A 19076-nucleotide genomic window follows, 5' to 3' on the forward strand; every position below is an offset into this window, starting at 1 on the left:
AGCACTGTAGAAGGTTGTGACAACACAGCTTGTTGAGCTGTGGTCAGAAGATTCTCATGCAACAAGTGTCTTGGCTGTTGTTTAACAGGTCTCCTGAGGCAAACAAATAGTAGGCATAGCATTTGGAAGCAAGAACTCTTCGGAGGTAAAGCGGCCACAATAATCTTTAAACTAGATGATGCAGTGGCAGAATAGCAATACGACATGGTATTGCTAAGCAAGGAGTAAACTTTGGTTGCCTTGCCAGTGAAAATTTTTCTCTAGGAGAAATCTGCAATGTCAGAAGTGGGATTTGAACCCACGCCTCCAGGGGAGACTGCTACCTTAACGCAGCGCCTTAGACTGCTCGGCCATCCTGACTACTAAAAGGAATATTTGACGACACTGTCGGCGGGCCCAGGCATCATTCCAGCGAATATGTGGGTCTGCGTTGTGTTCGTGTTGAAGGGGAATATTGACGAGGCATGCAGCTTCATGGAAGACTCTCCTTCTGAGTGATGGGACTGTGATAGCAATTTTCCTGCACCTTAAAACGGGACACGAAAATCTTATTTCACTCCTTGCCGATAGTTGTCTTTTCATCTGACGACTGTGTCAGTCACACAGAAATTCCTCGTTAGTATAATGGACAGTATCTCCGCCTGTCACGCGGAAGATCAGGGTTCGATTCCCCGACGGGGAGAGCTAGGTCTTTTATCAGCTGCCTGCCACCAAGTGATGATTGCTTTGATACTCTCACCCATCTTCGGCCTAAATGTCAATAGCCCCCTTCAAATAGCCTAACATGAGGCCAGGTTGCTTCGGTCAAAAGCCCTTTCCCGTTTACTATGGTGTTAAGTGCAAACCAAGACCTTATAATCAACAATGTGCCTTTTGCTAATGATTCTGTCCTGCCCAAAGCACTGTAGAAGGTTGTGACAACACAGCTTGTTGAGCTGTGGTCAGAAGATTCTCATGCAACAAGTGTCTTGGCTGTTGTTTAACAGGGCTCCTGATGCAAACAAATAGTAGGCATAGCATTTGGAAGCAAGAACTCTTCGGAGGTAAAGCGGCCACAATAATCTTTAAACTAGATGATGCAGTGGCAGAATAGCAATACGACATGGTATTGCTAAACAAGGAGTAAACTTGAGTTGCCTTGCCAGTGAAAATGGTCCTCTAGGAGATCTCTGCAATGTCAGAAGTGGGATTTGAACCCACGACTCCAGGGGAGACTGCGACCTTAACGCAGCGCCTTAGACCGCTCGGCCATCCTGACTACTAAAAGGAATATTTGACGACACTGTCAGCGGGCCCAGGCATCATTCCAGCGAATATGTGGGTCTGCGTTTTCTTCGTGTTGAAGGGGAATATTGACGAGGCATGCAGCTTCATGGAAGACTCTCCTTCTGAGTGATGGGACTGTGATAGCAATTTTCCTGCACCTTGAAACGGGACACGAAAATCTTATTTCACTCCTTGGCGATAGTTGTCTTTTCATCTGACGACTGTGTCAGTCACGCAGAAATTCCTCGTTAGTATAATGGATAGTATCTCCGCATGTCACGCGGAAGATCGGGGTTAGATTCCCCGATGGGGAGAGCTCTGTCTTTTATCAGCTGCCTGCCACCAAGTGATGATTGTTTTGATACTCTCACCCATCTTCGGCCTAAATGTCAATAGCCCCCTTCAAATAGCCTAACATGAGGCCAGGTTGCTTCGGTCAAAAGCCCTTTCCCGTTTACAATGGTGTTAAGTGCAAACCAAGACCTTATAATCAACAATGTTCCTTTTGCTAATGTTTCTGTCCTGCCCAAAGCACTGTAGAAGGTTGTGACAACACAGCTTGTTGAGCTGTGGTCAGAAGATTCTCATGCAACAAGTGTCTTGGCTGTTGTTTAACAGGTCTCCTGAGGCAAACAAATAGTAGGCATAGCATTTGGAAGCAAGAACTCTTCGGAGGTAAAGCAGCCACAATAATCTTTAAACTAGATGATGCAGTGGTAGAATAGCAATACGACATGGTATTGCTAAGCAAGGAGTAAACTTGGGTTGCCTTGCCAGTGAAAATTTTTTTCTAGGAGAAATCTGCAATGTCAGAAGTGGGATTTGAACCCACGCCTCCAGGGGAGACTGCGACCTTAACGCAGCGCCTTAGACCGCTCGGCCATCCTGACTGCTAAAAGGAATATTTGATGACACTGTCGGCGGGCCCAGGCATCATTCCAGCGAATATGTGGGTCTGCGTTGTGTTCGTGTTGAAGGGGAATATTGACGAGGCATGCAGCTTCATGGAAGACTCTCCTTCTGAGTGATGGGACTGTGATAGCAATTTTCCTGCACCTTGAAACGGAACACCAAAATCTTATTTCACTCCTTGGCGATAGTTGTCTTTTCATCTGACGACTGTGTCAGTCACACAGAAATTCCTCGTTAGTATAATGGACAGTATCTCCGCCTGTCACGCGGAAGATCGGGGTTCGATTCCCCGACGGGGAGAAAATGGGCTTTTATCAGCTGCCTGCCACCAAGTGATGATTGTTTTGATACTCTCACCCATCTTCGGCCTAAATGTCAATAGCCCCCTTAAAATAGCCTAACATGAGGCCAGGTTGCTTCGGTCAAAAGCCCTTTCCCGTTTACTATGGTGTTAAGTGCAAACCAAGACCTTATAATCAGCAATGTTCCTTTTGCTAATGATTCTGTCCTGCCCAAAGCACTGTAGAAGGTTGTGACAACACAGCTTGTTGAGCTGTGGTCAGAAGATTCTCATGCAACAAGTGTCTTGGCTGTTGTTTAACAGGTCTCCTGAGGCAAACAAATAGTAGGCATAGCATTTGGAAGCAAGAACTCTTCGGAGGTAAAGCGGCCACAATAATCTTTAAACTAGATGATGCAGTGGCAGAATAGCAATACGACATGGTATTGCTAAGCAAGGAGTAAACTTTGGTTGCCTTGCCAGTGAAAATTTTTCTCTAGGAGAAATCTGCAATGTCAGAAGTGGGATTTGAACCCACGCCTCCAGGGGAGACTGCTACCTTAACGCAGCGCCTTAGACTGCTCGGCCATCCTGACTACTAAAAGGAATATTTGACGACACTGTCGGCGGGCCCAGGCATCATTCCAGCGAATATGTGGGTCTGCGTTGTGTTCGTGTTGAAGGGGAATATTGACGAGGCATGCAGCTTCATGGAAGACTCTCCTTCTGAGTGATGGGACTGTGATAGCAATTTTCCTGCACCTTAAAACGGGACACGAAAATCTTATTTCACTCCTTGCCGATAGTTGTCTTTTCATCTGACGACTGTGTCAGTCACACAGAAATTCCTCGTTAGTATAATGGACAGTATCTCCGCCTGTCACGCGGAAGATCAGGGTTCGATTCCCCGACGGGGAGAGCTAGGTCTTTTATCAGCTGCCTGCCACCAAGTGATGATTGCTTTGATACTCTCACCCATCTTCGGCCTAAATGTCAATAGCCCCCTTCAAATAGCCCAACATGAGGCCAGGTTGCTTCGGTCAAAAGCCCTTTCCCGTTTACTATGGTGTTAAGTGCAAACCAAGACCTTATAATCAACAATGTGCCTTTTGCTAATGATTCTGTCCTGCCCAAAGCACTGTAGAAGGTTGTGACAACACAGCTTGTTGAGCTGTGGTCAGAAGATTCTCATGCAACAAGTGTCTTGGCTGTTGTTTAACAGGGCTCCTGATGCAAACAAATAGTAGGCATAGCATTTGGAAGCAAGAACTCTTCGGAGGTAAAGCGGCCACAATAATCTTTAAACTAGATGATGCAGTGGCAGAATAGCAATACGACATGGTATTGCTAAACAAGGAGTAAACTTGAGTTGCCTTGCCAGTGAAAATGGTCCTCTAGGAGATCTCTGCAATGTCAGAAGTGGGATTTGAACCCACGACTCCAGGGGAGACTGCGACCTTAACGCAGCGCCTTAGACCGCTCGGCCATCCTGACTACTAAAAGGAATATTTGACGACACTGTCAGCGGGCCCAGGCATCATTCCAGCGAATATGTGGGTCTGCGTTTTCTTCGTGTTGAAGGGGAATATTGACGAGGCATGCAGCTTCATGGAAGACTCTCCTTCTGAGTGATGGGACTGTGATAGCAATTTTCCTGCACCTTGAAACGGGACACGAAAATCTTATTTCACTCCTTGGCGATAGTTGTCTTTTCATCTGACGACTGTGTCAGTCACACAGAAATTCCTCGTTAGTATAATGGATAGTATCTCCGCATGTCACGCGGAAGATCGGGGTTAGATTCCCCGATGGGGAGAGCTCTGTCTTTTATCAGCTGCCTGCCACCAAGTGATGATTGTTTTGATACTCTCACCCATCTTCGGCCTAAATGTCAATAGCCCCCTTCAAATAGCCTAACATGAGGCCAGGTTGCTTCGGTCAAAAGCCCTTTCCCGTTTACTATGGTGTTAAGTGCAAACCAAGACCTTATAATCAACAATGTTCCTTTTGCTAATGATTCTGTCCTGCCCAAAGCACTGTAGAAGGTTGTGACAACACAGCTTGTTGAGCTGTGGTCAGAAGATTCTCATGCAACAAGTGTCTTGGCTGTTGTTTAACAGGGCTCCGGAGGCAAACAAATAGTAGGCATAGCATTTGGAAGCAAGAACTCTTCGGAGGTAAAGCGTTCACAATAATCTTTAAACTAGATGATGCAGTGGCAGAATAGCAATACGACATGGTATTGCTAAGCAAGGAGTAAACTTGAGTTGCCTTGCCAGTGAAAATGGTCCTCTAGGAGAACTCTGCAATGTCAGAAGTGGGATTTGAACCCACGCCTCCAGGGGAGACTGCGACCTGAACACAGCGCCTTAGACCGCTCGGCCATCCTGACTACTAAAAGGAATATTTGACGACACTGTCGGCGGGCCCAGGCATCATTCCAGCGAATATGTGGGTCTGCGTTGTCTTCGTGTTGAAGGGGAATATTGACGAGGCATGCAGCTTCATGGAAGACTCTCGTTCTGAGTGATGGGACTGTGATAGCAATTTTCCTGCACCTTGAAACGGGACAAGAAAATCTTATTTCACTCCTTGCCGATAGTTGTCTTTTCATCTGACGACTGTGTCAGTCACACAGAAATTCCTCGTTAGTATAATGGATAGTATCTCCGCCTGTCGCGCGGAAGATCGGGGTTCGATTCCCCGACGGGGAGAGCTAGGTCTTTTATCAGCTGCCTGCCACCAAGTGATGATTGTTTTGATACTCTCACCCATCTTCGGCCTAAATGTCAATAGCCCCCTTCAAATAGCCTAACATGAGGCCAGGTTGCTTCGGTCAAAAGCCCTTTCCCGTTTACAATGGTGTTAAGTGCAAACCAAGACCTTATAATCAACAATGTTCCTTTTGCTAATGTTTCTGTCCTGCCCAAAGCACTGTAGAAGGTTGTGACAACACAGCTTGTTGAGCTGTGGTCAGAAGATTCTCATGCAACAAGTGTCTTGGCTGTTGTTTAACAGGTCTCCTGAGGCAAACAAATAGTAGGCATAGCATTTGGAAGCAAGAACTCTTCGGAGGTAAAGCAGCCACAATAATCTTTAAACTAGATGATGCAGTGGTAGAATAGCAATACGACATGGTATTGCTAAGCAAGGAGTAAACTTGGGTTGCCTTGCCAGTGAAAATTTTTTTCTAGGAGAAATCTGCAATGTCAGAAGTGGGATTTGAACCCACGCCTCCAGGGGAGACTGCGACCTTAACGCAGCGCCTTAGACCGCTCGGCCATCCTGACTGCTAAAAGGAATATTTGATGACACTGTCGGCGGGCCCAGGCATCATTCCAGCGAATATGTGGGTCTGCGTTGTGTTCGTGTTGAAGGGGAATATTGACGAGGCATGCAGCTTCATGGAAGACTCTCCTTCTGAGTGATGGGACTGTGATAGCAATTTTCCTGCACCTTGAAACGGAACACCAAAATCTTATTTCACTCCTTGGCGATAGTTGTCTTTTCATCTGACGACTGTGTCAGTCACACAGAAATTCCTCGTTAGTATAATGGACAGTATCTCCGCCTGTCACGCGGAAGATCGGGGTTCGATTCCCCGACGGGGAGAAAATGGGCTTTTATCAGCTGCCTGCCACCAAGTGATGATTGTTTTGATACTCTCACCCATCTTCGGCCTAAATGTCAATAGCCCCCTTAAAATAGCCTAACATGAGGCCAGGTTGCTTCGGTCAAAAGCCCTTTCCCGTTTACTATGGTGTTAAGTGCAAACCAAGACCTTATAATCAGCAATGTTCCTTTTGCTAATGATTCTGTCCTGCCCAAAGCACTGTAGAAGGTTGTGACAACACAGCTTGTTGAGCTGTGGTCAGAAGATTCTCATGCAACAAGTGTCTTGGCTGTTGTTTAACAGGTCTCCTGAGGCAAACAAATAGTAGGCATAGCATTTGGAAGCAAGAACTCTTCGGAGGTAAAGCGGCCACAATAATCTTTAAACTAGATGATGCAGTGGCAGAATAGCAATACGACATGGTATTGCTAAGCAAGGAGTAAACTTTGGTTGCCTTGCCAGTGAAAATTTTTCTCTAGGAGAAATCTGCAATGTCAGAAGTGGGATTTGAACCCACGCCTCCAGGGGAGACTGCTACCTTAACGCAGCGCCTTAGACTGCTCGGCCATCCTGACTACTAAAAGGAATATTTGACGACACTGTCGGCGGGCCCAGGCATCATTCCAGCGAATATGTGGGTCTGCGTTGTGTTCGTGTTGAAGGGGAATATTGACGAGGCATGCAGCTTCATGGAAGACTCTCCTTCTGAGTGATGGGACTGTGATAGCAATTTTCCTGCACCTTAAAACGGGACACGAAAATCTTATTTCACTCCTTGCCGATAGTTGTCTTTTCATCTGACGACTGTGTCAGTCACACAGAAATTCCTCGTTAGTATAATGGACAGTATCTCCGCCTGTCACGCGGAAGATCAGGGTTCGATTCCCCGACGGGGAGAGCTAGGTCTTTTATCAGCTGCCTGCCACCAAGTGATGATTGCTTTGATACTCTCACCCATCTTCGGCCTAAATGTCAATAGCCCCCTTCAAATAGCCCAACATGAGGCCAGGTTGCTTCGGTCAAAAGCCCTTTCCCGTTTACTATGGTGTTAAGTGCAAACCAAGACCTTATAATCAACAATGTGCCTTTTGCTAATGATTCTGTCCTGCCCAAAGCACTGTAGAAGGTTGTGACAACACAGCTTGTTGAGCTGTGGTCAGAAGATTCTCATGCAACAAGTGTCTTGGCTGTTGTTTAACAGGGCTCCTGATGCAAACAAATAGTAGGCATAGCATTTGGAAGCAAGAACTCTTCGGAGGTAAAGCGGCCACAATAATCTTTAAACTAGATGATGCAGTGGCAGAATAGCAATACGACATGGTATTGCTAAACAAGGAGTAAACTTGAGTTGCCTTGCCAGTGAAAATGGTCCTCTAGGAGATCTCTGCAATGTCAGAAGTGGGATTTGAACCCACGACTCCAGGGGAGACTGCGACCTTAACGCAGCGCCTTAGACCGCTCGGCCATCCTGACTACTAAAAGGAATATTTGACGACACTGTCAGCGGGCCCAGGCATCATTCCAGCGAATATGTGGGTCTGCGTTTTCTTCGTGTTGAAGGGGAATATTGACGAGGCATGCAGCTTCATGGAAGACTCTCCTTCTGAGTGATGGGACTGTGATAGCAATTTTCCTGCACCTTGAAACGGGACACGAAAATCTTATTTCACTCCTTGGCGATAGTTGTCTTTTCATCTGACGACTGTGTCAGTCACACAGAAATTCCTCGTTAGTATAATGGATAGTATCTCCGCATGTCACGCGGAAGATCGGGGTTAGATTCCCCGATGGGGAGAGCTCTGTCTTTTATCAGCTGCCTGCCACCAAGTGATGATTGTTTTGATACTCTCACCCATCTTCGGCCTAAATGTCAATAGCCCCCTTCAAATAGCCTAACATGAGGCCAGGTTGCTTCGGTCAAAAGCCCTTTCCCGTTTACTATGGTGTTAAGTGCAAACCAAGACCTTATAATCAACAATGTTCCTTTTGCTAATGATTCTGTCCTGCCCAAAGCACTGTAGAAGGTTGTGACAACACAGCTTGTTGAGCTGTGGTCAGAAGATTCTCATGCAACAAGTGTCTTGGCTGTTGTTTAACAGGGCTCCGGAGGCAAACAAATAGTAGGCATAGCATTTGGAAGCAAGAACTCTTCGGAGGTAAAGCGTTCACAATAATCTTTAAACTAGATGATGCAGTGGCAGAATAGCAATACGACATGGTATTGCTAAGCAAGGAGTAAACTTGAGTTGCCTTGCCAGTGAAAATGGTCCTCTAGGAGAACTCTGCAATGTCAGAAGTGGGATTTGAACCCACGCCTCCAGGGGAGACTGCGACCTGAACACAGCGCCTTAGACCGCTCGGCCATCCTGACTACTAAAAGGAATATTTGACGACACTGTCGGCGGGCCCAGGCATCATTCCAGCGAATATGTGGGTCTGCGTTGTCTTCGTGTTGAAGGGGAATATTGACGAGGCATGCAGCTTCATGGAAGACTCTCGTTCTGAGTGATGGGACTGTGATAGCAATTTTCCTGCACCTTGAAACGGGACAAGAAAATCTTATTTCACTCCTTGCCGATAGTTGTCTTTTCATCTGACGACTGTGTCAGTCACACAGAAATTCCTCGTTAGTATAATGGATAGTATCTCCGCCTGTCGCGCGGAAGATCGGGGTTCGATTCCCCGACGGGGAGAGCTAGGTCTTTTATCAGCTGCCTGCCACCAAGTGATGATTGTTTTGATACTCTCACCCATCTTCGGCCTAAATGTCAATAGCCCCCTTCAAATAGCCTAACATGAGGCCAGGTTGCTTCGGTCAAAAGCCCTTTCCCGTTTACAATGGTGTTAAGTGCAAACCAAGACCTTATAATCAACAATGTTCCTTTTGCTAATGTTTCTGTCCTGCCCAAAGCACTGTAGAAGGTTGTGACAACACAGCTTGTTGAGCTGTGGTCAGAAGATTCTCATGCAACAAGTGTCTTGGCTGTTGTTTAACAGGTCTCCTGAGGCAAACAAATAGTAGGCATAGCATTTGGAAGCAAGAACTCTTCGGAGGTAAAGCAGCCACAATAATCTTTAAACTAGATGATGCAGTGGTAGAATAGCAATACGACATGGTATTGCTAAGCAAGGAGTAAACTTGGGTTGCCTTGCCAGTGAAAATTTTTTTCTAGGAGAAATCTGCAATGTCAGAAGTGGGATTTGAACCCACGCCTCCAGGGGAGACTGCGACCTTAACGCAGCGCCTTAGACCGCTCGGCCATCCTGACTGCTAAAAGGAATATTTGATGACACTGTCGGCGGGCCCAGGCATCATTCCAGCGAATATGTGGGTCTTCGTTGTGTTCGTGTTGAAGGGGAATATTGACGAGGCATGCAGCTTCATGGAAGACTCTCCTTCTGAGTGATGGGACTGTGATAGCAATTTTCCTGCACCTTGAAACGGAACACCAAAATCTTATTTCACTCCTTGGCGATAGTTGTCTTTTCATCTGACGACTGTGTCAGTCACACAGAAATTCCTAGTTAGTATAATGGACAGTATCTCCGCCTGTCACGCGGAAGATCGGGGTTCGATTCCCCGACGGGGAGAAAATGGGCTTTTATCAGCTGCCTGCCACCAAGTGATGATTGTTTTGATACTCTCACCCATCTTCGGCCTAAATGTCAATAGCCCCCTTAAAATAGCCTAACATGAGGCCAGGTTGCTTCGGTCAAAAGCCCTTTCCCGTTTACTATGGTGTTAAGTGCAAACCAAGACCTTATAATCAGCAATGTTCCTTTTGCTAATGATTCTGTCCTGCCCAAAGCACTGTAGAAGGTTGTGACAACACAGCTTGTTGAGCTGTGGTCAGAAGATTCTCATGCAACAAGTGTCTTGGCTGTTGTTTAACAGGTCTCCTGAGGCAAACAAATAGTAGGCATAGCATTTGGAAGCAAGAACTCTTCGGAGGTAAAGCGGCCACAATAATCTTTAAACTAGATGATGCAGTGGCAGAATAGCAATACGACATGGTATTGCTAAGCAAGGAGTAAACTTTGGTTGCCTTGCCAGTGAAAATTTTTCTCTAGGAGAAATCTGCAATGTCTGAAGTGGGATTTGAACCCACGCCTCCAGGGGAGACTGCTACCTTAACGCAGCGCCTTAGACTGCTCGGCCATCCTGACTACTAAAAGGAATATTTGACGACACTGTCGGCGGGCCCAGGCATCATTCCAGCGAATATGTGGGTCTGCGTTGTGTTCGTGTTGAAGGGGAATATTGACGAGGCATGCAGCTTCATGGAAGACTCTCCTTCTGAGTGATGGGACTGTGATAGCAATTTTCCTGCACCTTAAAACGGGACACGAAAATCTTATTTCACTCCTTGCCGATAGTTGTCTTTTCATCTGACGACTGTGTCAGTCACACAGAAATTCCTCGTTAGTATAATGGACAGTATCTCCGCCTGTCACGCGGAAGATCAGGGTTCGATTCCCCGACGGGGAGAGCTAGGTCTTTTATCAGCTGCCTGCCACCAAGTGATGATTGCTTTGATACTCTCACCCATCTTCGGCCTAAATGTCAATAGCCCCCTTCAAATAGCCTAACATGAGGCCAGGTTGCTTCGGTCAAAAGCCCTTTCCCGTTTACTATGGTGTTAAGTGCAAACCAAGACCTTATAATCAACAATGTGCCTTTTGCTAATGATTCTGTCCTGCCCAAAGCACTGTAGAAGGTTGTGACAACACAGCTTGTTGAGCTGTGGTCAGAAGATTCTCATGCAACAAGTGTCTTGGCTGTTGTTTAACAGGGCTCCTGATGCAAACAAATAGTAGGCATAGCATTTGGAAGCAAGAACTCTTCGGAGGTAAAGCGGCCACAATAATCTTTAAACTAGATGATGCAGTGGCAGAATAGCAATACGACATGGTATTGCTAAACAAGGAGTAAACTTGAGTTGCCTTGCCAGTGAAAATGGTCCTCTAGGAGATCTCTGCAATGTCAGAAGTGGGATTTGAACCCACGACTCCAGGGGAGACTGCGACCTTAACGCAGCGCCTTAGACCGCTCGGCCATCCTGACTACTAAAAGGAATATTTGACGACACTGTCAGCGGGCCCAGGCATCATTCCAGCGAATATGTGGGTCTGCGTTTTCTTCGTGTTGAAGGGGAATATTGACGAGGCATGCAGCTTCATGGAAGACTCTCCTTCTGAGTGATGGGACTGTGATAGCAATTTTCCTGCACCTTGAAACGGGACACGAAAATCTTATTTCACTCCTTGGCGATAGTTGTCTTTTCATCTGACGACTGTGTCAGTCACACAGAAATTCCTCGTTAGTATAATGGATAGTATCTCCGCATGTCACGCGGAAGATCGGGGTTAGATTCCCCGATGGGGAGAGCTCTGTCTTTTATCAGCTGCCTGCCACCAAGTGATGATTGTTTTGATACTCTCACCCATCTTCGGCCTAAATGTCAATAGCCCCCTTCAAATAGCCTAACATGAGGCCAGGTTGCTTCGGTCAAAAGCCCTTTCCCGTTTACAATGGTGTTAAGTGCAAACCAAGACCTTATAATCAACAATGTTCCTTTTGCTAATGTTTCTGTCCTGCCCAAAGCACTGTAGAAGGTTGTGACAACACAGCTTGTTGAGCTGTGGTCAGAAGATTCTCATGCAACAAGTGTCTTGGCTGTTGTTTAACAGGTCTCCTGAGGCAAACAAATAGTAGGCATAGCATTTGGAAGCAAGAACTCTTCGGAGGTAAAGCAGCCACAATAATCTTTAAACTAGATGATGCAGTGGCAGAATAGCAATACGACATGGTATTGCTAAGCAAGGAGTAAACTTGGGTTGCCTTGCCAGTGAAAATTTTTCTCTAGGAGAAATCTGCAATGTCAGAAGTGGGATTTGAATCCACGCCTCCAGGGGAGACTGCGACCTTAACGCAGCGCCTTAGACCGCTCGGCCATCCTGACTGCTAAAAGGAATATTTGATGACACTGTCGGCGGGCCCAGGCATCATTCCAGCGAATATGTGGGTCTGCGTTGTGTTCGTGTTGAAGGGGAATATTGACGAGGCATGCAGCTTCATGGAAGACTCTCCTTCTGAGTGATGGGACTGTGATAGCAATTTTCCTGCACCTTGAAACGGAACACCAAAATCTTATTTCACTCCTTGGCGATAGTTGTCTTTTCATCTGACGACTGTGTCAGTCACACAGAAATTCCTCGTTAGTATAATGGACAGTATCTCCGCCTGTCACGCGGAAGATCGGGGTTCGATTCCCCGACGTGGAGAAAATGGGCTTTTATCAGCTGCCTGCCACCAAGTGATGATTGCTTTGATACTCTCACCCATCTTCGGCCTAAATGTCAATAGCCCCCTTCAAATAGCCCAACATGATGCCAGGTTTCTTCGGTCAAAAGCCCTTTCCCGTTTACAATGGTGTTAAGTGCAAACCAAGACCTTATAATCAACAATGTGCCTTTTGCTAATGATTCTGTCCTGCCCAAAGCACTGTAGAAGGTTGTGACAACACAGCTTGTTGAGCTGTGGTCAGAAGATTCTCATGCAACAAGTGTCTTGGCTGTTGTTTAACAGGTCTCCTGAGGCAAACAAATAGTAGGCATAGCATTTGGAAGCAAGAACTCTTCGGAGGTAAAGCGGCCACAATAATCTTTAAACTAGATGATGCAGTGGCAGAATAGCAATACGACATGGTATTGCTAAGCAAGGAGTAAACTTGAGTTGCCTTGCCAGTGAAAATGGTCCTCTAGGAGAACTCTGCAATGTCAGAAGTGGTATTTGAACCCACGCCTCCAGGGGAGACTGCGACCTTAACGCAGCGCCTTAGACTGCTCGGCCATCCTGACTACTAAAAGGAATATTTGACGACACTGTCGGCGGGCCCAGGCATCATTCCAGCGAATATGTGGGTCTGCGTTGTGTTCGTGTTGAAGGGGAATATTGACGAGGCATGCAGCTTCATGGAAGACTCTCCTTCTGAGTGATGGGACTGTGATAGCAATTTTCCTGCACCTTGAAACGGGACACGAAAATCTTATTTCACTCCTTGCCGATAGTTGTCTTTTCATCTGACGACTGTGTCAGTCACACAGAAATTGCTCGTTAGTATAATGGACAGTATCTCCGCCTGTCACGCGGAAGATCAGGGTTCGATTCCCCGACGGGGAGAGCTAGGTCTTTTATCAGCTGCCTGCCACCAAGTGATGATTGCTTTGATACTCTCACCCATCTTCGGCCTAAATGTCAATAGCCCCCTTCAAATAGCCTAACATGAGGCCAGGTTGCTTCGGTCAAAAGCCCTTTCCCGTTTACTATGGTGTTAAGTGCAAACCAAGACCTTATAATCAACAATGTGCCTTTTGCTAATGATTCTGTCCTGCCCAAAGCACTGTAGAAGGTTGTGACAACACAGCTTGTTGAGCTGTGGTCAGAAGATTCTCATGCAACAAGTGTCTTGGCTGTTGTTTAACAGGGCTCCTGATGCAAACAAATAGTAGGCATAGCATTTGGAAGCAAGAACTCTTCGGAGGTAAAGCGGCCACAATAATCTTTAAACTAGATGATGCAGTGGCAGAATAGCAATACGACATGGTATTGCTAAACAAGGAGTAAACTTGAGTTGCCTTGCCAGTGAAAATGGTCCTCTAGGAGATCTCTGCAATGTCAGAAGTGGGATTTGAACCCACGACTCCAGGGGAGACTGCGACCTGAACGCAGCGCCTTAGACCGCTCGGCCATCCTGACTACTAAAAGGAATATTTGACGACACTGTTGGCGGGCCCAGGCATCATTCCAGCGAATATGTGGGTCTGCGTTGTGTTCGTGTTGAAGGGGAATATTGACGAGGCATGCAGCTTCATGGAAGACTCTCCTTCTGAGTGATGGGACTGTGATAGCAATTTTCCTGCACCTTGAAACGGAACACCAAAATCTTATTTCACTCCTTGGCGATAGTTGTCTTTTCATCTGACGACTGTGTCAGTCACACAGAAATTCCTCGTTAGTATAATGGACAGTATCTCCGCCTGTCACGCAGAAGATCGGGGTTCGATTCCCTGACGGGGAGAGCTAGGTCTTTTATCAGCTGCCTGCCACCAAGTGATGATTGCTTTGATACTCTCACCCATCTTCGGCCTAAATGTCAATAGCCCCCTTCAAATAGCCCAACATGATGCCAGGTTTCTTCGGTCAAAAGCCCTTTCCCGTTTACTATGGTGTTAAGTGCAAACCAAGACCTTATAATCAACAATGTACCTTTTGCTAATGATTCTGTCCTGCCCAAAGCACTGTAGAAGGTTGTGACAACACAGCTTGTTGAGCTGTGGTCAGAAGATTCTCATGCAACAAGTGTCTTGGCTGTTGTTTAACAGGGCTCCTGATGCAAACAAATAGTAGGCATAGCATTTGGAAGCAAGAACTCTTCGGAGGTAAAGCGGCCACAATAATCTTTAAACTAGATGATGCAGTGGCAGAATAGCAATAAGACATGGTATTGCTAAGCAAGGAGTAAACTTGAGTGCCCTTGCCAGTGAAAATGGTCCTCTAGGAGAACTCTGCAATGTCAGAAGTGGGATTTGAACCCACGCTTCCAGGGGAGACTGCGACCTTAAGGCAGCACCTTAGACCGCTCGGCCATCCTGACTACTAAAAGGAATATTTGACGACACTGTCGGCGGGCCCAGGCATCATTCCAGCGAATATGTGGGTCTGCGTTGTCTTCGTGTTGAAGGGGAATATTGACGAGGCATGCAGCTTCATGGAAGACTCTCGTTCTGAGTGATGGGACTGTGATAGCAATTTTCCTGCACCTTGAAACGGGACAAGAAAATCTTATTTCACTCCTTGCCGATAGTTGTCTTTTCATCTGACGACTGTGTCAGTCACACAGAAATTCCTCGTTAGTATAATGGATAGTATCTCCGCATGTCAAGCGGAAGATCGGGGTTCGATTCCCCGACGGGGAGAGCTAGGTCTTTTATCAGCTGCCTGCCACCAAGTGATGATTGTTTTGATACTCTCACCCATCTTCGGCCTAAATGTCAATAGCCCCCTTCAAATAGCCTAACATGAGGCCAGGTTGCTTCGGTCAAAAGCCCTTTCCCGTTTACTATGGTGTTAAGTGCAAACCAAGACCTTATAATCAACAATGTTCCTTTTGCTAATGATTCTGTCCTGCCCAAAGCACTGTAGAAGGTTGTGACAACACAGCTTGTTGAGCTGTGGTCAGAAGATTCTCATGCAACAAGTGTCTTGGCTGTTGTTTAACAGGGCTCCGGAGGCAAACAAATAGTAGGCATAGCATTTGGAAGCAAGAACTCTTCGGAGGTAAAGCGTTCACAATAATCTTTAAACTAGATGATGCAGTGGCAGAATAGCAATACGACATGGTATTGCTAAGCAAGGAGTAAACTTGAGTTGCCTTGCCAGTGAAAATGGTCCTCTAGGAGAACTCTGCAATGTCAGAAGTGGGATTTGAACCCACGCCTCCAGGGGAGACTGCGACCTGAACACAGCGCCTTAGACCGCTCGGCCATCCTGACTACTAAAAGGAATATTTGACAACACTGTCGGCGGGCCCAGGCATCATTCCAGCGAATATGTGGGTCTGCGTTGTGTTCGTGTTGAAGGGGAATATTGACGAGGCATGCAGCTTCATGGAAGACTCTCCTTCTGAGTGATGGGACTGTGATAGCAATTTTCCTGCACCTTGAAACGGGACACGAAAATCTTATTTCACTCCTTGCCGATAGTTGTCTTTTCATCTGACGACTGTGTCAGTCACACAGAAATTCCTCGTTAGTATAATGGACAGTATCTCCGCCTGTCACGCGGAAGATCGGGGTTCGATTCCCCGACGGGGAGAGCTAGGTCTTTTATCAGCTGCCTGCCACCAAGTGATGATTGCTTTGATACTCTCACCCATCTTCGGCCTAAATGTCAATAGCCCCCTTCAAATAGCCCAACATGATGCCAGGTTTCTTCGGTCAAAAGCCCTTTCCCGTTTACTATGGTGTTAAGTGCAAACCAAGACCTTATAATCAACAATGTACCTTTTGCTAATGATTCTGTCCTGCCCAAAGCACTGTAGAAGGTTGTGACAACACAGCTTGTTGAGCTGTGGTCAGAAGATTCTCATGCAACAAGTGTCTTGGCTGTTGTTTAACAGGGCTCCTGAGGCAAACAAATAGTAGGCATAGCATTTGGAAGCAAGAACTCTTCGGAGGTAAAGCGGCCACAATAATCTTTAAACTAGATGATGCAGTGGCAGAATAGCAATAAGACATGGTATTGCTAAGCAAGGAGTAAACTTTAGTGCCCTTGCCAGTGAAAATGGTCCTCTAGGAGAACTCTGCAATGTCAGAAGTGGGATTTGAACCCACGCTTCCAGGGGAGACTGCGACCTTAAGGCAGCACCTTAGACCGCTCGGCCATCCTGACTACTAAAAGGAATATTTGACGACACTGTCGGCGGGCCCAGGCATCATTCCAGCGAATATGTGGGTCTGCGTTGTCTTCGTGTTGAAGGGGAATATTGACGAGGCATGCAGCTTCATGGAAGACTCTCGTTCTGAGTGATGGGACTGTGATAGCAATTTTCCTGCACCTTGAAACGGGACAAGAAAATCTTATTTCACTCCTTGCCGATAGTTGTCTTTTCATCTGACGACTGTGTCAGTCACACAGAAATTCCTCGTTAGTATAATGGATAGTATCTCCGCCTGTCACGCGGAAGATCGGGGTTCGATTCCCCGACGGGGAGAGCTAGGTCTTTTATCAGCTGCCTGCCACCAAGTGATGATTGTTTTGATACTCTCACCCATCTTCGGCCTAAATGTCAATAGCCCCCTTCAAATAGCCTAACATGAGGCCAGGTTGCTTCGGTCAAAAGCCCTTTCCCGTTTACTATGGTGTTAAGTGCAAACCAAGACCTTATAATCAACAATGTTCCTTTTGCTAATTATTCTGTCCTGCCCAAAGCACTGTAGAAGGTTGTGACAACACAGCTTGTTGAGCTGTGGTCAGAAGATTCTCATGCAACAAGTGTCTTGGCTGTTGTTTAACAGGGCTCCGGAGGCAAACAAATAGTAGGCATAGCATTTGGAAGCAAGAACTCTTCGGAGGTAAAGCGTTCACAATAATCTTTAAACTAGATGATGCAGTGGCAGAATAGCAATACGACATGGTATTGCTAAGCAAGGAGTAAACTTGGGTTGCCTTGCCAGTGAAAATTTTTCTCTAGGAGAAATCTGCAATGTCAGAAGTGGGATTTAAACCCACGCCTCCAGGGGAGATTGCGACCTGAACGCAGCGCCTTAGACCGCTCGGCCATCCTGACTGCTAAAAGGAATATTTGACGACACTGTCGTCGGGCCCAGGCATCATTCCAGCGAATATGTGGGTGTGCGTTGTCTTCGTGTTGAAGGGGAATATTGACGAGGCATGCAGCTTCATGGAAGACTCTCCTTCTGAGTGATGGGACTGTGATAGCAATTTTCCTGCACCTTGAAACGGGACACCAAAATCTTATTTCACTCCTTGGCGATAGTTGTCTTTTCATCTGACGACTGTGTCAGTCACACAGAAATTCCTCGTTAGTATAATGGACAGTATCTCCGCCTGTCACGCGGAAGATTGGGGTTCGATTCCCCGACGGGGAGAGCTCGGTCTTTTATCAGCTGCCTGCCACCAAGTGATGATTGTCTTGATACTCTCACCCATCTTCGGCCTAAATGTCAATAGCCCCCTTCAAATAGCCTAACATGATGCCAGGTTTCTTCGGTCAAAAGCCCTTTCCCGTTTACTATGGTGTTAAGTGCAAACCAAGACCTTATAATCAACAATGTGCCTTTTGCTAATGATTCTGTCCTGCCCAAAGCACTGTAGAAGGTTGTGACAACACAGCTTGTTGAGCTGTGGTCAGAAGATTCTCATGCAACAAGTGTCTTGGCTGTTGTTTAACAGGGCTCCTGATGCAAACAAATAGTAGGCATAGCATTTGGAAGCAAGAACTCTTCGGAGGTAAAGCGGCCACAATAATCTTTAAACTAGATGATGCAGTGGCAGAATAGCAATACGACATGGTATTGCTAAGCAAGGAGTAAACTTGAGTTGCCTTGCCAGTGAAAATGGTCCTCTAGGAGAAATCTGCAATGTCAGAAGTGGGATTTGAACCCACGCCTCCAGGGGAGACTGCGACCTGAACGCAGCGCCTTAGACCGCTCGGCCATCCTGACTACTAAAAGGAATATTTGACGACACTGTCGGCGGGCCCAGGCATCATTCCAGCGAATATGTGGGTCTGCGTTGTCTTCGTGTTGAAGGGGAATATTGACGAGGCATGCAGCTTCATGGAAGACTCTCCTTCTGAGTGATGGGACTGTGATAGCAATTTTCCTGCACCTTGAAACGGGACACCAAAATCTTATTTCACTCCTTGCCGATAGTTGTCTTTTCATCTGACGACTGTGTCAGTCACACAGAAATTCCTCGTTAGTATAATGGACAGTATCTTCGCCTGTCACGCGGAAGATCGGGGTTCGATTCCCCGACGGGGAGAGCTAGGTCTTTTATCAGCTGCCTGCCACCAAGTGATGATTGTCTTGATACTCTCACCCATCTTCGGCCTAAATGTCAATAGCCCCCTTCAAATAGCCTAACATGATGCCAGGTTTCTTCGGTCAAAAGCCCTTTCCCGTTTACTATGGTGTTAAGTGCAAACCAAGACCTTATAATCAACAATGTGCCTTTTGCTAATGATTCTGTCCTGCCCAAAGCACTGTAGAAGGTTGTGACAACACAGCTTGTTGAGCTGTGGTCAGAAGATTCTCATGCAACAAGTGTCTTGGCTGTTGTTTAACAGGGCTCCTGATGCAAACAAATAGTAGGCATAGCATTTGGAAGCAAGAACTCTTCGGAGGTAAAGCGGCCACAATAATCTTTAAACTAGATGATGCAGTGGCAGAATAGCAATACGACATGGTATTGCTAAG

The 19076-nt window shown here is 46.5% G+C and overlaps 16 non-coding genes across 16 annotated transcripts; 4 read left to right on the forward strand and 12 right to left on the reverse strand.

Annotated features, from left to right (window-relative positions):
* Positions 1-1175: 1175 nt before the first annotated feature.
* Positions 1176-1258, reverse strand: trnal-aag (transfer RNA leucine (anticodon AAG)). The gene has a single exon. It is a non-coding gene; the product is annotated as a tRNA-Leu (tRNA).
* Positions 1259-2073: 815 nt separating this feature from the next.
* Positions 2074-2156, reverse strand: trnal-aag (transfer RNA leucine (anticodon AAG)). Its single transcript has one exon. It is a non-coding gene; the product is annotated as a tRNA-Leu (tRNA).
* A 250-nt stretch (positions 2157-2406) lies between these two features.
* On the forward strand, positions 2407-2478 carry trnad-guc (transfer RNA aspartic acid (anticodon GUC)). The gene has a single exon. It is a non-coding gene; the product is annotated as a tRNA-Asp (tRNA).
* Positions 2479-3869: 1391 nt separating this feature from the next.
* Positions 3870-3952, reverse strand: trnal-aag (transfer RNA leucine (anticodon AAG)). Its single transcript has one exon. It is a non-coding gene; the product is annotated as a tRNA-Leu (tRNA).
* An 815-nt stretch (positions 3953-4767) lies between these two features.
* trnal-cag (transfer RNA leucine (anticodon CAG)) lies at positions 4768-4850 on the reverse strand. Its single transcript has one exon. It is a non-coding gene; the product is annotated as a tRNA-Leu (tRNA).
* Positions 4851-5665: 815 nt separating this feature from the next.
* On the reverse strand, positions 5666-5748 carry trnal-aag (transfer RNA leucine (anticodon AAG)). The gene has a single exon. It is a non-coding gene; the product is annotated as a tRNA-Leu (tRNA).
* A 250-nt stretch (positions 5749-5998) lies between these two features.
* Positions 5999-6070, forward strand: trnad-guc (transfer RNA aspartic acid (anticodon GUC)). The gene has a single exon. It is a non-coding gene; the product is annotated as a tRNA-Asp (tRNA).
* Positions 6071-7461: 1391 nt separating this feature from the next.
* Positions 7462-7544, reverse strand: trnal-aag (transfer RNA leucine (anticodon AAG)). The gene has a single exon. It is a non-coding gene; the product is annotated as a tRNA-Leu (tRNA).
* An 815-nt stretch (positions 7545-8359) lies between these two features.
* On the reverse strand, positions 8360-8442 carry trnal-cag (transfer RNA leucine (anticodon CAG)). Its single transcript has one exon. It is a non-coding gene; the product is annotated as a tRNA-Leu (tRNA).
* An 815-nt stretch (positions 8443-9257) lies between these two features.
* On the reverse strand, positions 9258-9340 carry trnal-aag (transfer RNA leucine (anticodon AAG)). The gene has a single exon. It is a non-coding gene; the product is annotated as a tRNA-Leu (tRNA).
* Positions 9341-11053: 1713 nt separating this feature from the next.
* trnal-aag (transfer RNA leucine (anticodon AAG)) lies at positions 11054-11136 on the reverse strand. Its single transcript has one exon. It is a non-coding gene; the product is annotated as a tRNA-Leu (tRNA).
* Positions 11137-11951: 815 nt separating this feature from the next.
* trnal-aag (transfer RNA leucine (anticodon AAG)) lies at positions 11952-12034 on the reverse strand. The gene has a single exon. It is a non-coding gene; the product is annotated as a tRNA-Leu (tRNA).
* A 3509-nt stretch (positions 12035-15543) lies between these two features.
* trnal-cag (transfer RNA leucine (anticodon CAG)) lies at positions 15544-15626 on the reverse strand. The gene has a single exon. It is a non-coding gene; the product is annotated as a tRNA-Leu (tRNA).
* A 250-nt stretch (positions 15627-15876) lies between these two features.
* trnad-guc (transfer RNA aspartic acid (anticodon GUC)) lies at positions 15877-15948 on the forward strand. Its single transcript has one exon. It is a non-coding gene; the product is annotated as a tRNA-Asp (tRNA).
* An 826-nt stretch (positions 15949-16774) lies between these two features.
* On the forward strand, positions 16775-16846 carry trnad-guc (transfer RNA aspartic acid (anticodon GUC)). Its single transcript has one exon. It is a non-coding gene; the product is annotated as a tRNA-Asp (tRNA).
* Positions 16847-18237: 1391 nt separating this feature from the next.
* trnal-cag (transfer RNA leucine (anticodon CAG)) lies at positions 18238-18320 on the reverse strand. Its single transcript has one exon. It is a non-coding gene; the product is annotated as a tRNA-Leu (tRNA).
* Positions 18321-19076: the final 756 nt, after the last annotated feature.

Source organism: Odontesthes bonariensis, chromosome 5, assembly GCF_027942865.1.
Source record: "Odontesthes bonariensis isolate fOdoBon6 chromosome 5, fOdoBon6.hap1, whole genome shotgun sequence".
NCBI classification, from domain to species: Eukaryota; Metazoa; Chordata; class Actinopteri; order Atheriniformes; family Atherinopsidae; genus Odontesthes; species Odontesthes bonariensis.